We start from the raw sequence: 11,242 nt of genomic DNA, 5'->3' as shown, positions 1-11,242 counted from the left end.
ACCAAAAAAGAAAACTATAGGCCCATATCCTTAATGAAAATAGATGCAAAAATTCTCAACAAAGTACTTGCCAACCACCTACAGATGTACATCAAAGAGATCATTCACCATGAGCAAGTAGACTTTATTCCAGAGATGCAGGGATGGTTCAATACGCAGAAGCCAAAAAACATCATCAATCATATACACAGATTCAAAGACAAAAACCATATCGTCATCTCAATAGATGCAGAAAAGACTTTTGACAAAATTCAGCACGCATCCATGCCAAAAACACAAAAGGGAATTGGACTGGAGGGAACATACCTCAACATAATTAAAGCCATATACAACAAACTCACAGATAACATCATTCCAAATGGCAAAAAGCTGGAAACATTCCCATTAAAATCAGGAACACAGACAAGACTGTCAACTATCTCCACTTCTCTTTAATGTAGTGCTTGATACTCTTGCAAGAGCAATAATACAAGAGAAAGAAATTAAAGGAGTAATATTTGGAAAAGATGAGATAAAACTATCCTTTTTCACAGATGATATGATATGATATCTAAGAGATGCCAAAAATTCCACCAGAAAACTCCTAGAAATTATTAAAATGTTCAGTAAAGTGGCAGGTTACAAAATTAATCTACAAAAGTCTATAGCCTTTCCATATACCAATAACAAGCAATTAGAGAAAGAGCACAAGGAAACACTCACCTTCACAATAGCTGCAAAAAAATAAAATATCTCAGAATAAACCTAACCAAAGACATTAAAGAGCTCTATAAGGAAAATTTTAAATCTTTAAAGAAAGATTGAGGAAGACATCAGAAGATGGAAGGATCTCTATGTTCATGGATTGGAATAATTAATATTGTGAAAATGACCATTCTACCAAAAGCCATTTATAGATTCAATGCAATGTCAACTAAAATCCCCATGACATTCTTCACAGAGTTGGAAAAAACCATACTAAGATTTATATGGAAGCACAAAAGACCTCAGATAGCCAAATCAACTCTGAGTACTAACAGCAATGCTGGGGGACATTATTTATACCAGACTTTAAACTGTATTACAGAGCTATAGTCATAAAAACAACATGGTACTGGTGCAAAAATAGACCCATAGATCAGTGGAACAAAATTGAAGACCCAAATATGATTACATGCAATTTCAGCCACCTGATATTTGACAAAGGGGCCAAGAACATTCACTGGAGGAAAGACAGCATGTTCAGCAAATGGTGCTGGCAAAACTCGATCTCCATCTGTAGAAGAATGAAACTAAACCCCTATATTTTACCTTGCACAAAAGTCAACTCCAAATGTATCAAAGCCCTCAATGTGAAGCCTGAAACTCTGAAACTGTTAGAAGAAAAAATTGGCAATAACCTACAAGATATATGTATAGGAAAGGGTTTTCTAAACCAACATCAATTGCTCAGGAAACAAGGTCAAGAATCAACAAATAGGACCTCATTAAACTAAAAAGCCTCTGTACATCAAAAGAAGCAACCAAGAAAGTGAAAAGAAAACCCACAGAATGGGAGAAAATCTTCACCAGTGACACATCTGATAGAGGTTCAACATCCAGCATACATAACAAACTCAAAAAACAAAGTATCAAGAAAGGAAGTAACTCAATTAAAAGATGGGCTAAGGAACTGAACACAGAGTTCTCGAAAGAAGAAATAAAGATAGCTAAGAAGCATCTTAAAAGGTGTTCGACATCACTAGTAACTAGGGAAATGCAAATTAAATCCACTTTAATATTTCATCTTACCCCAGTCAGACTGGCTAAGATCAAGAGAATAAATGATACCAAATGTTGGAGAGGATGTGGGGAAAGGGGAACACTCGTCCACTGCTGGTGGGGCTGCAAACTGGTTCAATCCCTATGGAAAGCAGTGTGGAGAACTCTTAAAAAACTGTCAATGATAACTTCAACATGAAGTTTTCAGAAAAAAGTAATGGGGTGATATGGGAGGCGTTAGAGGGGAGGGAGTGGGCATGGATTTGATCAAAACACCTTACATGCATGTATGAAATTCTCAATAAATTATTTATTTTAAAAAATAAAGTATGCACCACCAAAACCACCACCACCACCACCAACAACAACAAAAACAAAATAAAACAAAACAACAACAACAAAAAACTGCACATGAACCTACCATTTGACCCAGTTATAACACTCTTTGGTATATACCCAAAGAACTCATCCTATTACAGAGACACTTGTACATCCATGTTTGTTGCCTGTCTTTTCACAATAGCTAAGAGATGGAAGCAACCTAAGTTTCCCTCAATTGATGAGTGGATGATGAAAATGTGGTTCATTTATATGATGGAGTTTTACTCAGCAGTAAAGAAAGATGAAATCATGAAGTTTGCAGGTAAATGGATGGAACTAGAAACTGTTATACTAAGTGAAGTAACACAGGCTCAGAAAAATAAAATGACTTATGTTCTCCCTCATATGTGGATCCTAGCACCAAATCCTTATTCAGACATAACTGCAGGAATCAGGATAATGAAAAGGCACCAGGGAGGTAAAGAAAAAGAAAGAATTTGAAAGTGAAGAACAGTAGGAAACAGTCATTAATATGGAAGATATGGATAAAAATGGGGTTATTTTAAGAGGGGGGAGGGAGGGTTATACAAGGAACCTTGGGGATAAAGGGAAAGAAGGAGCTCAAGAGAGGTGGGACCATAGAAGAAGGGTATTATTAAGGGAGAATTGGGAAAAATGAGGGCATGTTTAATAGGGAAACCACAGTGGAAGGGTTAGATAATATGAAAGATAAATAATGCCTAGCTAGTTTTAAAAAACCAGAGTGATGGGGCTGGAGAGATGGCTCAGTGGTTAAGAACACTGGTTGTTCTGGCCAAAGACATGGGTTTGAATCCTAGCACCCACATGGCAGCTAACAACTGTTTGTAACTCTAGTGCTAGGGGATCCAACAGCCTCTTCTGACCTCCACAGGCATTTGGGTGCATTTACCTACATGCAAGCAATACACACATACACATAAAATAAAAATAATAAATAAAATTTTAAAAAAGAACCAGAGCGAACCATATTAATCAAACAACCTACTGACAAATTATACATACAACTAGCTCAAGGAATATAATCCATGTCTAGGCAAGGTTTGTCTGAGAATGTTTGGTGTTTGCCCAAGCTTTATCTATGTAGAACATGGTAAGTAAAAGTACCAGACTGGTGGAACTAACCTTCTTGAATGTCTAATAGCCATACTTTGAGGCCTATACTAATTTGGTCAGAGAGACATAAAGGACAGTTTTTGCTCCTTACCCTCCTAGGTCAACTAAGCTCCAGGGGACTAGGACCATCTCTCAAAATGTCCTATAGCTGTGGTGCATCTCCTGTGCTCTTGATCAAGGAGGTCATGGAGACCCCGCCAAATGTACCTGAACCAGTGTCCAGTCTACAAAGAGGAGGATCAACACAGAGGAACCATTTCTTCCATGCTTCCAAGTGAAGCCAGCCATGGTCTAGTAGGACCTTTGACTTATCTTCACATAGATGGAACTGGTAAAAGATAGGAGCCAGTGGCGCCTCCCAAGTCCATGTGATCCCTGAGGAACAGATCCTCAGAAGATCTTAAGAGTAAAAATAAATTGGTTTATCTGGGCCAATTGTATGGTCTTAAACACCCAAAAGGAAAGTATAATCAAAGATTAAAGGGATCAATATAACTCTTTAAGAGTCCATGTGTATAGGTAAAAGCTACATAAGAAGAAACCATGCCAGACAGCAGATACCTTCCTTTGAATTGTTGGCCAGGGTGGTCCAAGAGACTCCAAAACAGTAATCCAGTATAGAACTGGGAACATGAACAGCAGACTGCAGTCTTATCTAAAGGAATATTGGCAACTGATTGCTGCTAGAAGAGGAAGAGCTGATCTTCTTAAAACAAGGAACTCTAGATAGGCTGACTTGACTCAGTGGATGGACAAGCACTGGAGAATGGCTGGGGGTGCCAACAACACAGTGGACAGTAACAGGGATTACAGAGTGTATGGGCTCCAGTGGGGGGCGGTAAGTGAGGGTGCCATTTGGGATGTGGGTATATAGATGAATAAGATTGTTTGGGATGTTCTGTATGAAATACACACAAAATATCAACAAATTTTAAAAATGAGTTATATTTGAGGAAGAAGCATAAAAATTTGCTCCATGTTAGTTAGTAGAAGTGAAACACATTACCATTGAAATCTATCTGATGATTTTATATCCATGCTCAGGTGGATTTCAGAAAGTAACTGACTATGAGTAGTAATAATCAGATACATAGAGTTTAGAGACGTTTGTGCAATATCTAAATAGTAGCATTAAAAATGAATTTTTCTGAAAAAGTCTGTATGTAGGAAACAGTATATTTTAAAATGAAATGGAGATCTTTTTTAAAGGTTAAAACCTCATTCAATTTTATATCTTATAGCATTTATACTGAGGCATTAATTCAGCTTGAACCTAAAAATTTACAGCCAATATTGAAAGAGATGCATCTTTGCTCTGGAAATTTTTATTGAATATATTAATGCTGTAATGAAATGCTTCTTCTAATCATGTGGTTCTTAAATAAATAATTAAAAAATATAAATTAATGAAAATAAAACCCCATTGCTACCTGGGCTTCAAATGGACAGCACAGCTGGATACTCTATGCTAGAACTGCACGTGATTCCAGTGCTGGAAGCATCTACTGCTGCCCTCACCAGGAACAGATTCTGTGTAGCCCCTCTTCATCACTTTGCATTTAAAAAATTATTATTATTATTATTATTTATTTATTTATTTTTTGAGACAGGGTCTCCCTGTAGACCAACCTGGCCTGGATTCACTATGAAGACCAGGCTGGCCTCGAACTCAGAGATCCACCTGCCTCTGCCTCCTGAGTGCTGGGATTAAAGGCGTGCACCACCACGCCTGGCATTAAAATTGTTTTTATTTTATGTGTATGAGTGTTTTGCCTGCATGTATGTAAGTGCCTCAAAGCATGCAATGCTTGAGGGGGGCAAAGGGGAGTGCAGCATCCTCTGGAACTGGAGTTATAGATGGTTGTTAGCTGCCATCTGGGTGCTGGGAACTGAACCTGAGTCCTCTGGAAGAGCAGCCAGTGCTCTTAACCACTGAGCCATCTCTGCAGCCTTGGTTTATTTGTTTTATTTATTTATTTATTTATTTATTTATTTATTTATTTTTTAATGTGTATGAATGTATGTATGTAAGTGCAGCTATGTCATGCAGTGCCCAAAGATGACAGAAGAGGGTGTTGAATTCCCTGAAACTGGAGTTATGGATGGTTCTTAGCTGCCATGTGGTTGCTGGGATTCAAACCCAGGTCTTCTGCAAGAACAGCCAGTGCTGCTAACTGCTAAGCCACCTCTCCAGCCCTTTATTTGTTTTCTGAGACAGGGCATCACTCTGAAACTCAAGCTGGCTTGGAATTCACCATGTATCCCAGGCTGATCTTGAAGTTGGAATCTACCTACTTTGGTCTCCCAAGTTTTGGGATCACAGGTGTGCATCACTTTTCTGAACTTCCCCAGTCATTAAAAAAAGAATTATCATTGTTGCATAGAGTCTGTGAGGGATTCCTAAGACCCTACTCCTAACTGAGCTGCTATTGACAGCTGATGGCTTCTAGGGGAGGGAGAGTCCGTTTTCTTTAAGGGTGTGGCCCCTGATAGGTAGACCATATTTCAGTGGATGGCCCTGCACTCATGAGCATATGGGCAGCACAAATTGGACTTGGTGGGCTATCAAAAGAGAAGAGAGAATAGGAAGTTGGGAGAAGGTGAGAGATGAGGAGTGGGCCTGGGAGAGGAGTTGGAGGTGAATATTGTCAAAATACACTATGAAATTCCCAAAGAATTAATAAAATATTTAAGGAATGTTCATAGAAACAAACAGAAAGACTGTTAATGTGTGTGGCTCTTATAGCCTGAAAATTTTAATGTGTACACTGTTATTGAAGTCTCTGAGCAGAAATGCTGCACTTTAGATGCTTTGATTATTATTCATATGATGAATAAAAGTTGCTTCATGAGAGCTGGAGAGATGGCTCAGCCATTAAGAGCAGTTGCTGTTCTTGCAGAAGTGCTGAGTTCTGTTCCTAAACACAACTGCATACACAGAGACATACACATACATGAAAAAATGTTCTTCATAATTAATGTGTTTTAATTCTGACCAAGCTTTTTCTTTTCTTTTTAGTTTTATTTATGTGTGTATGCATATGCAATGTGAATGTTAGTGCCAGCAGAGGCCAGAAGAGGGTATAAGAGCTCCTGGAACTGGAGTAACAGGTGGTGGTGAACTGCCTGATGTGGGTGCTGATATCTGAACTTGGGTCCTCTGCTAGAGCAGCAAGGGATCTCAACCTCTGAGCCATCTCTGCAGTCCCCCTCCCAAGTTTTTTTTTTTTTTTTGTGGTTGTTTTGTTATTTTTGAGGCAGTGTTTCCCTGTAGTTCCAGCTGGCCTGGAACTTGCTATGTAGACCAAGGGGCCTTGCCCTCATGAAGATCCACCTGTTTCTGCTTCCTGAGTGCTAGGCTTAAAGGTATGCACCCAGCCCCTTCTGAGTTTAACTTTTTTAATTGAACTTTTATGATTTATATACAATATAATTTGATGATATTTAGTTCCCCTCCTGTATCCAAACCTCTCCTTATTTCCCCTGCCCAGTTTAATGGAGTCTATTATAAATAAGGCCTATAGAGTCTAATTAGTGTCTCCAAAAGGCCCCCAGAATGGCTCCACTGGAGCTTGGTTAACCTATCACTCCCAAGTTTAAGCAGCAGTCTAATTTTGTTATATTAATAGTGAAAAATTCCTTATATTTTTATTTTGAAGAGTTCTTCGTGCTAAAATTTATGAATTATATAATTTACTTTTGGGAGCTCCTGCGTTCCATTTTCAGAAAACAACAACAACATTTGTCTTTTAGTTTCTACTTCAGTTTGTTTCTTGTTTACTCAGAATGCATTGCTGTAGGAATCCCCCAGTCTCAATGATACAGGGGAGAAAGAGCATCCCCTAGAGAGTTTTTAGTTTCATTCATAAAAGAATTTGAGAATGGAACCAAATGGAAGCTTTAGGATAATTTTATTGGAATTTAAAGAAAAATCCTCAGGGCAGGCAAGCTGGGACTCTCAGTAGCTGCTCTGAGGAGGAGAATGGAGGGGAGAAGGAAAAAGGCCATGAAGCCATGCAGGCTTAGAGTCTCCATGGAGGTCAGATACATGGCTGACTGGCAGCCACATGGTGGAGAGAAGGAAGCTTTAGAGAAAAAGCAAAGAAATACAAGGTGCTAGGGTAGCCCAAAATGTTAAAGAAAGCATGTTTAGAAAAGGAATATGAAGAAGAAAAGGAGAGCAGACTTACAGAGAGCCAACATATCTGTGGCCAGTTCCAGAAGTACTATGCTAGGAGGAAGGATTCCAGGCAGGAAAAGTTCACTATCTCATTGACATATTAGGTATTCTGCCCATCTATTTAGCATGACTTAAGGTGAACCTGCCTTTTTAGGGGTGGTCTTATGACCAGGTGATTGACCTGTGAAACTGGAAAGGCTGGTCTTCCAACAGACTATAGATTTTATAGTCTTGACCGGCTGATTTTATGGGGCTTTTTACTACTCTAACATCAACAGCCTAAGCAAACAAGAGGCTGATTTTCTGTTGCAGTCATGTGGGAAGGTGAGCTGGAGCTGGCTTCTTTTCTCTCTCAGAGATTAGCCTCTTCTCTCTGTTTTCTACAGAACCTCTGCAGTAGCGTTGAGAGGGCATGGAGGATTGCACAGCACCTCTGTGAGCCAGGCCTAGAGATGGGTGTTCTTCATGTCCACACACATTCCATCTGTCAGAATGAAGGTGTCTTACTACATCTAACTTGAGAGAAGCTTTGAAAAATTGCCCAGTAGGTATTTAGAAGCCAATCCCTTCCTTGTTCTTAATTCCCTTAGATTTCCTCCTTACAATTTATGACTATTTTTTTGCAATGCTAGGGATTAAATTCAGGGTTTTGAGCTTGTAAGACAAGTACTATGCCACTGAGCTACACCCCAGGCCCTAATTTGGAACTTTCAACAGAGAGAGTGAAGAAAGATACTAGTGCTTTAAGGATACAGATTTGAATGTTGAAATAAGGACAAACAACACAAGGCGATAACTTAGATGCAGTATTTGGGGTTGGAGAGTTGCATCTTGCAGAGAATCGAAGTTCAGTTCCCTGCACACATACTTGGCAGCTCAAAACCACCTGTAACTCTGGCTCCAGGAGATCTGAAGTCCTCTTCTGGCCTCTGTGGGTACCTGCAGTCATGTGCATATCCCCCAACCCCATACCAGGTACATAAAGTTAAAATAAATAAAAATAAATTTTTAAAAAGATAAACTATTTTTCTCTGTTGCAGAAAAATCTGAGCCCCACATTCCAGACTTGCTCACATGGCAGTTCTAGAGTGGCAGGTCCCTGAAGGCATCTCGTGTGTTGTTTGATTTTACTCTTACACCAGTCTGACTTCCTCATTGTCTAAGATGACAACTTTGCTCCCACCATTCTGCCCACATTGTGATGAACTGGAAAAAGTGGAAGTCTTTTCCCTTTAAGAGCAGAATCCATAAGTTAGTCACATCACATTTGCTTACATCCCATTAGCTGACACTTAGTAGTAACCTGGCTGCAGTGGAAGGTGGGGTATGTCGGTCTCACTTGTGAACCATGTTCCCAGCTAAAGCATGAAAGCTCTTTTACTAAGAAACAAGGGAATGGTGGATATTATAAGGACAACCAGCTATCTGCCACAGCCCTACCCATTCAGATACTAAATAGCCACACATGACCTCTGCTTGTTCACCCACTATACTGGGTAGGGCTCAGCTGGGTGGAGACATTATAAATCTGATGGCTGTGCAATATGCAGTATGGAGTGTAGAGTATGGTGCCAAGTAAGTCCATTCCAACCAGGTGTCCTGGAGTTCAGGCAATAATGGGCTCAGGAATGTACTGGACTCACTGTGGAGGGACCCAAGGCAAAACCTCACTAACCACTGACATACATAAGGCCCTGCTTTAACTAGGGTAACACAATGTCATTTTGGGCCAGTAGGAATTAGTGCCCTTTCAGAGCTGGGATCCAGCTAACCCAGAAACTCTGCTATAGATTGTTCTCAGAGATTCAGAAAAAGAAGAAAAATTGGTTTTTGCCTGAAGCCTTAGCAGAGGTAGAGAAACTGGAGTCTGAGAAAAGGAAGGTCTGGCAGCTAAGTGGGCATGTGAGAAAGAATGTCATAGAAGGGCCATTGAGAAGCAGTTGCCGCACTACGGCAACACCTCTGTGGGGCTGCAGCCAAGCATCTCATGGTGGCCTGTGGTTGCTGTGGTCAGCAGGGCCAGGAGTTGGAACAAACAGCTGGAGGCAAAGTGGAGACTGAGGAGAAACTGAGCACTTCTAGGAAATTAGGTTAGTCTTTTACCATGGTAACCTGGGCCTAGTGGCATGGCTTCACTTCTGTCTTCTAAGTATTTTGCAGATTCTTCTTTTGATTAACTCTAAGAGGCACACAGGAAAGAAAATTCTTGGAATCATGGTTTTCCAGTTCAGTGTATTTAATGGCTATTAGGGACAATTAGCATTCTGCCACAGTCTACCCTTCACGCACACTTTCTTCCCTGCTTACTTGGTATACTGGTCAGGCTTCAGTCAGGGAAGTAGAGTGCATTATCATTATCATGGAGATGGATATGAAGCTTCGAGTACAATTGCTGGCAATCCCAACTTAACCTCCACACAGAGAGCGACAAATACATGTAGTACAAAGTTCAGGGCCTCCCAGTGGAATGCAACCCTGCTGTGAATGTGGTGTCTCAAGATTCTGTACTTTACCGTCCTGACTTCTTTTTGCTCTATAACCAACATACAGCAGTAGAGCAATAAGAGGACAGTGTAACAAGAAGTGAAAGATTGAGTGGGCATTGGACTTCCCAAGTGTACCCTAGAAGCTGGAGCGTGATGTGAAGATGCCTTCACAGTTTTGTGGAGCAGCTCCTGCTTCTGGTCATGGTAGGGTATCTGGTCTCAGATTAGCTGTCCAGCTATGCATAAATAGAAAACTGGATGAGATATATGGAACAGTTATTTTCAGACAGTGCTAGTAGGAAGCAGGCTCTGGGGATGATAAGCATCACAAACCATGTGACATAGCTCATATAATGCAGAAATTGGCTGAACATGCCAATCTTCCCTTGGAAACATTGTATTAGAATTGCAGGTTGTATCAGTGACCCCTGTGCTAGTTAGTTTTTCATCAAGTTGACACAACCTAGAGTCAACAGGGAAGAGGTAACCTCAATTGAAGAATTACCCCTGTAGGCATGTCTGTGAGGCATTGTTTTGATTGCTAATTTGAAGTAGGAGGGTTCATATGACTGTGGGTGGTACAATCCCTGGGAAGGTGGGCTTGGGTTGTATAAGAAAAACAGCTAAGCAAACCAGTAAGCAGTGTTCCTCCATGTTCTCTGCTTCAGCCTTGAGTTCCTGCTCTGACTTCCTTCAATGATGAACTGTGAGTTGTTAAACAAATAAACCCTTTCCTCTACCAGGTTGTTTTTGGTCAGAGTGTTTTATCATAGCAGTAGACAAACTAGAATACCCCAGTATTGTCCATGACATTGAAAGTGATGATTTTACCGAAAGCATTCAGTGACCTGACAAGAGCTATTAGCTTCCTGGTTCACAGGTTTGGGCTCTCAGTATTAAGCTGATGTCACACATTTCAATGCCTTACTCTGGACACTAAATTAGGAATGGTTAGCATATAGTTTTACCTGTGTTGTGGAGTTCTATCCTTCCAACACAACATGGCTACTGCCACTTTGAAATCAGAATAGCTGTGATTAGCCTCATGAGATCTTCACAAGACTGAACCTATTAATGTTCTTTCATGGAGCAGAAATACGGCTCAGACTCTGGCCCTCCTGAAGGGTTAGTGGTTGCTGAGGGTTGAGGGTGTTTTCTTTGGGAGTGTCACTTGAAGGTGTTTTCTTTGGGAGTGTCACAACCTTTACATTACTTATGTTCCTGTATCTAAGCCCTCACCCATTCTCTATAACCCCAAATAAACTCCCGGGTTCACCAAGCTAGATGGGTGGAATTGTTTTGTCCTGTCATTGGTACCCTCACTGGAGTGAAGAGTTGTTTGTTCACATTTCCTAGGAAA

The sequence above is a fragment of the Nannospalax galili genome, unplaced genomic scaffold (genome assembly GCF_000622305.1).
Source record: "Nannospalax galili isolate Female #2095 unplaced genomic scaffold, S.galili_v1.0 scaffold1316, whole genome shotgun sequence".
Classification (NCBI taxonomy): domain Eukaryota; kingdom Metazoa; phylum Chordata; class Mammalia; order Rodentia; family Spalacidae; genus Nannospalax; species Nannospalax galili.
This window is presented reverse-complemented; position numbering follows the sequence as displayed.